The 6465-nt window shown below is 33.8% G+C and overlaps 1 pseudogene; it reads left to right on the top strand.

Annotated features, from left to right (window-relative positions):
• The first annotated feature begins 3389 nt into the window (after positions 1-3389).
• LOC112475194 lies at positions 3390-3508 on the top strand (annotated as a pseudogene).
• The last annotated feature ends 2957 nt before the right edge of the window (positions 3509-6465 follow it).

The following is a 6465-nucleotide window of genomic DNA, read 5'->3' as shown; positions in this document are numbered from 1 at the left end:
TTTTAATTGTTCAGCAAAATCGAATGTATTTTGATGTTGGGTATTTGTATCTCCTGTTCCATGAGTTGTCTTTGCATGCCTTTGACCATTTAATAAATGTTTCTTCTTCATCATATTAACATGTAAGAGCTTCTTTCATTTAAAGGATATTAGCTTACTTTATGTGCTATATGCTGTGAATATATTTGGTTATTAATATTTTGGGAGTTTCTTTGTTTGTGTAGAAGTTTTAAGTTGGAATACAGTAAAAATGAATCAGTTCCTTTCTTTATGACTTCTAGATTTTGTGTCAGGCTGGGGAAATTTTTCCCTAATTCAAGATTATTATAATATTCAGTTACATTTCATCTCAACAATACTATGATTGCATTTATTAAAAAATTTTTGACTTTTAACTTATCTGAAATTCATTCTGGTATTAAATTTGAAATAGGGATTCAACGCTATTAGTCTTTTCTAAAATGGGTATATCACTGTTCAAAATATCAGTGATTAGATAATCATTATTTGCCCACCTTTATCACACAGTGAATTCCAATAAAGTTTTTAAAGTATATTGATTATTCTTTACCACTGGATTATCTATTCCCTTACTGGTACCATATTATTTTAATTATTATAGGTTTATAAAAGCAACTTAAAATCTGATATGAATACTTCATCCTAATTATTCTCCCTTCCAGCATTTTCCATCCAAGTCTCAGATATTTATATTTCTAGATGAAATTTATGAAGTTTTTAAAAAAAGTTATGTTATGATTCATATTGGGAGTTCATCTACTTTATAGATTAACTTAAGAAGAAATTATATCATTATAGTAAGTCTTCCTACACAAGATTAAGGGTTGTCTCCCCTTTCAAAAAACATTATTTCTCACACTTGTGGTTTATCATATTCTTAAAAGAAGTGCTATATATACTTCTTCTCTATGCCTAATTATTTAAATTTTTTAACTGGAATATATTTATTCAATTATATTTGCTAACTGCTTATTGAAATTTACATATTGCATATAATATAATATTATATTATGCAGTTATAATATAATCTGCAAATAATCTACCCCACTCGAATGCAAACTCTGAAAGTGCAGCCAGTCTGTCTTTACATGGCAGTATATTCTAAGAACCTTGTTATATGGCTGACACTTAATAGACTCTCAATCAGTATTTGTGTAATAAATGGATGAAATCACATTTTTCCCTTTTTTACCGACAGTTCACATTTTATTAGTCTTAAACACTATCAATAATAGCAGACATCATTGCTATATTTCTGAATTTAACTGTAATACTTTTAGTTGGCATACAGATTTTTTCATGTGAAGGGAATTTCTATCGATTTCTATTTCTCTAAGAGTTTTTCTTCTTGAATAAGGAATGGGTACTGAAATTTTTGAAATGTCATATCAGCATATGTTAAAGCCATCATTTGTTTTTTTTCTCCTTTGACTTATTAATATGCTGCATATTATTAATGCATTTTTGAACACTGAATCTGTTTGGATTTCTGGACTAAATCCCAAATGGCCCTGGTGAATTATTCTTTTAATGTACTGGTGGATTCTATTTGCTAATATTTTATTGAAGAATTGCATCAATATTTCTAAGTGAGATTGGCCTTTAAATTTTTTTTTTGTACTTTTTTTCAGCATTATGGGCTTCAGAAATATAGAAAGTTTACTTCCTTTCTTGGTGTTAGAGAACATTTTAAGTAGTAGCTAATCATTTCTGACTTGGAGCTCTTCTTCTCCCAATTCTGCTAGTCTGAAGAAAAGTCGACCTTGACCCCCTTAGAGGAAATCCTCCCTTTCCCAGGTTTGAGCTCTTGTTCTGGTATCCAGACCTTTCAGGTTGGGCAATTTTTTTGTAGCTGCTGTCCCTACCCCCAATCCCCACCTCCAACAAGATAGCTTTTAAAATTACTTTGTGTGTGTCCTGAATAAACATGTACTTGTGTACTTGAGAAACTTTTCTTTCCTTGTTCATATCAAATTTGAATTTCACCATGTGATTGAGGAATATCTGTGTGCCACATGTTTATTTTCTATAACTCTTGATATAAACATGTGTTGCATATTATTAGAGATCTTGATTAAATACTATGCGTTAGCTATAACTAAACATTTAAAGAGATATATCCACTGGAGAAGATTGTTTATCATTCAACTTCCATACTTATTGCAATGATTTTGAAACTTTACTGGTTATCATTTGAGGGAGAGGTACAAGGTAAAATAGGAGTTGGATGAGCAAAAGGTGCTGATATGATGATGTTCAAAATTCTGACATTGTCGCAATATCCAGAGACATTGTTAAATACAACAGCCTGTTTAAATCTATGGTTTGGGACACTCTTCTCTACAGAGAGTCATAGGTGGGGTGATGCTGGCTTCTGCTATTGTTATGCCAGAATAGTAAGGTACAAATAAGTGTTAAAATAACAGTATTTTGTTGCTATACCATTTTGGTAATTTTTTTTACAAATCTAAAATCTAATTACTTCTGTCTTAAAATGTCTCCAGAGAATTATATGCTACATTAAATTTTCAACTGGAACAAAAGTTAATTCCTTCAAAAATATCTTTTATTGCTTAAAACATTTCCAAGGTAACTTACTGTTTTTTTTGTTTTTTTTTTTTTTCCCAAGTACTTGTGTTGTGAATGGGGTTGGGCAAATTATAGTAATTGGCTATTTGTATTTTTTTTGCAGAGCTAGTTTGAATTTTTCCTGTATTTGGAGGATCTGAGAGGGCTTTAAAGAAGATGAGAGAAGCCTGTGGAAGGAGGACTGGGGTGGATAGTATAAATGGGGAATGATAGGAGGTACCCAGGCCCCAATTTGAGCCCTTCTCCTGTTGTTTGACCATCTCTTTCTCCTCAGGACTATATTTCACTGCTACTTTTGATTTTTTCCCTTAGCACCAGGTCTAATTTCTAGGTCTTTCCCTTCCTGTTATAATTTATTTTAGCCAGGGACTTCTTTTTAGCAATCTGACTGAGTGAGACTCAGGCATGAAAGGCAGGAGAAATTCAGCCCTGGACTCAGTTTTTCTTTGGGGGAATTGCTTCTGAAAACAATGTATAGAAGACTGTGACGATGGTATCTCATCTTTTAAAGTATCGAAAGAATAAAAACATTTTGTTCTCATGTTAAAATCACTAAAAACTCTGATGTGCAAGGTCAAATATTAAATCTGTGAATTTATCTTTCTTGTATTCTCCAAACATTATATATTAATGGATAAAAGCCTACAGTAATTACAGTGAGTCTGAGAGCACCCTAGGAGAGTCTAAACAAGGGCTACAAAACAAATATCAGATAAAATGTACTTAGCAAAAGGAACACAATTCTCCTGAAATTTTATGCAAAAATGTCATGATCTAGTTTATATGGCCATACCACTCTGAACAAGCCTGATCCTGTCTGATCTCGGAAGCTAAGCAGGGTTGGGCCTGGTTAGTACTTGGATGGGAGACTACCTAGGAAGACCAGGTGCCATAGGCATAAAAAATAAAAAATAAAGGATTGTAAGCTGACAAGGTCCTTCCAATCTATGAAGTCAACCAAGGGTTACCCCGCCTAAAAAAAAATGTCGTTTTTTTTGGGACTTCAATAAATTCTCAAATGTAAATAAAGAAACTAAACCAGAAGAATAAGACATAAAGATATAAGGAAGAGTATTATCAGAACCGGGGACCATGAAAGAAAGAGATATGTGAAGGAGAGATTGAAATGACTGAATGAGAGACAGAGGGGTCTTTAAACTGGACATATCACTAGTCTGATGACCAACCCTGGAGGTATGCTGAAACCTCACAGGATTCTAGCTGAATTTTATTTGAAGAAGAAAGCAACTGGTCATCCATGTGTGCAGTGAATGAAGATGAGCTGACCTGAGTATGAGAGGTAAAAGTTAGTAGAGGAAAGAGTCATATATAAATGTTAAATAGAGTGTAGGAGTAAGAGTTTGGAAATGGAAAAGGAATCAATAAGAAATGAAACCCCATAACTTGTGACCAAAGTACATGAGAACTGAGAGAACAAAGTGCTACCACCAGAGATATCCTCGCAGAAGCTACGCCCTTGGAATTGAGGCAGGCTTTACTAAGGCAAAGGAGAAGGAAGCATATGGAGAAATGTTTGAGATATGAGGAAAGGCTGATATCTATGGAAGGATACTTCCAGGAGACATAGAAGAGGATTTTGAGAGTTGAGGAAAACTGGAGACATGAACCATAAAGCCTTACAGGGAACAGAGAGTAGCAACTCATATGGGTGCCAACTGACAAAATTACACATAGAAAAAATGGTCAATTTAGTCTTGTTTTGAAAAGGATGGAAACTGTGCCTGATGCCAGGGGCCCTGACAAAAATGCTTGAGTGTCTCCCCTATACAAAAATTTGTATTAAATACTAGTGACTTAAAATCAGAAATCATATTAAAAGTTAAATGTAATTTCAGATTACTCCATTTTACTTATGATATACCCATCTGGTTTATAATAGGTCCGTGGTATCATAGAAAAATATGTGGTCTTTGTCCCCAGTTCCTTTGTTCTCAGTTCCTAAAATGCTTGGAATTTCCTGAGTGATACAGGTGATAGAATTGTCTTATGTTCTAATGGGTTATCTTTGGCGAGCCTCAAGATTGCTTTAGAATGGGTTCTAGTTATCAGAAAGACCAATTTTTGATTAGAATTTGGAGCTTGCAGCTGCACCCTCCAACCTCTGGGAATGGGAGAGGGTGCTGGAGATTGAGTTAATCATGCATGGCCAATAATTTAATCAATCGTGCTTACCTAATGAAACCATCATAAAAATCTCTACATGCAAAGTTTAGAGGGCTTTTGGGTTGGTGAATGTATTCACATGCTGGGGGGACGGCATATCCCAATTTCATGAGACTCTGTGCTCAAGACCCAGATATGATCTTACGTAACTCTTCATCTAGTTTATCTGTATTTTTTATAATAAACTAGTATATATAACTGAAGTGTCTTCCTGAGTTCTGTGACCCATTTTGGCAGCATTGAACCTGAGGAGCAGTTCATGAAAACCCCTGATTGATAGCCAATCGGTCAGAAGTACAGGTGGCCTAAGACTTCTGACTGACATGTGAAGTGGGGGCACTTTTGTGACACTGAGTCCTTAAGCTCTGGGGTCTACCCTAATTTTAAGTAGTGTCAGAATTGAATTGGATCGTTGGACATCTAGTTGGTGTCAGAGAATTAGAGAAGTGGTAGTGGGAAAAATACCACATATTTGGTGTCAGGAGGAAAACACATCTCTCAGATACTCTTTTATTATGATTAGCCTAAACAACAGAGAATTAAGTAAAACTGAATAGAATGTGAATTATACTGAGATGAACTCTTTGATACCCTTACATGGAAATTCAGTGATAGATGCTATAATTCCTAAGTCAAATAGCAATAATTGTAAGCACAACTGAAACCTGAATTCATGTGTGCCAAGTATTTCCTCAGAAACTGCAATTTTCCTTCCTTTGCATCATCCATATAGTTTTGGTCTTATTCCCAAGATTAGAATAGAATTGTTGTATTTAGCTTGTAACTTTTAAGATCATTCTGAGGTCAAGCTTGTTAGGATGCTTCTATTGAGATGGATAACATTTCTAGACTGTGCTGTAATTCTCCAAAATATTATGTGAGGAAAAAAGGTTCAGGGTGTGTGCCGAACATATAAGCCTCACATGAAATAATTGTTATTGATTTTTAGGAAAATTACAGTGTGAATTACAACCAATCAACGAGGATAGCTGCTTGAGACCTAAATATCTTTTTGAGATGAAATTTAAAGGAATGACTTACTCCTTCTGAGTCAAAAGTATGACAGTACAGAAATGAAGTACTTTCTGCTACAGAATTCCTCTTTGTAGATTATACTATAGGTTTTCATTGAACTATATATATACACACATGCATGTATATAGCTACTTCTATAGACTATATACACATACATATATGTATGTGTATATATGTATATGTATGTATACATATATATGTATGTGTATATAGTCTATAGAAGTAGACAAGCATCTGATCTTTGTTCTTTCTCAATTTGAATAAGTATTCTGAAACAAATATTCTCAGATACTTTATAGTAAAGGGTTCCAGAAATACTCATTGGTTCTTCTATCCCCCTTGAAAGTAAAGAGCATGACAGTTTTAGTCTACAGTGTTGACTAAGTCTACAGTGTTGATGTGTGATAACATTTTCCTCAATAACTTACCAATGGAGCGAGTTTGGAAGAAAGAAGACATTTTAACTTGGTATTTTCCAGTTGACAATGAATTATTAAATGTAACATACAAATATCAATGTGAATCTCTTACATTTAGTAGATGATTTTAGAGGACTTTGTAAAAAAATAGAATTAAATCTATTACAGTCCTATTCAATCAACATACTGACAAAATGTTTCCATACAGCATGTTAAT

This window comes from Pteropus alecto, unplaced genomic scaffold, assembly GCF_000325575.1.
Source record: "Pteropus alecto unplaced genomic scaffold, ASM32557v1 scaffold50, whole genome shotgun sequence".
In the NCBI taxonomy this organism is placed as follows: domain Eukaryota; kingdom Metazoa; phylum Chordata; class Mammalia; order Chiroptera; family Pteropodidae; genus Pteropus; species Pteropus alecto.
The sequence above is the reverse complement of the archived record's forward strand: the minus strand, read 5'-3'. Positions and strand labels throughout refer to the sequence as shown.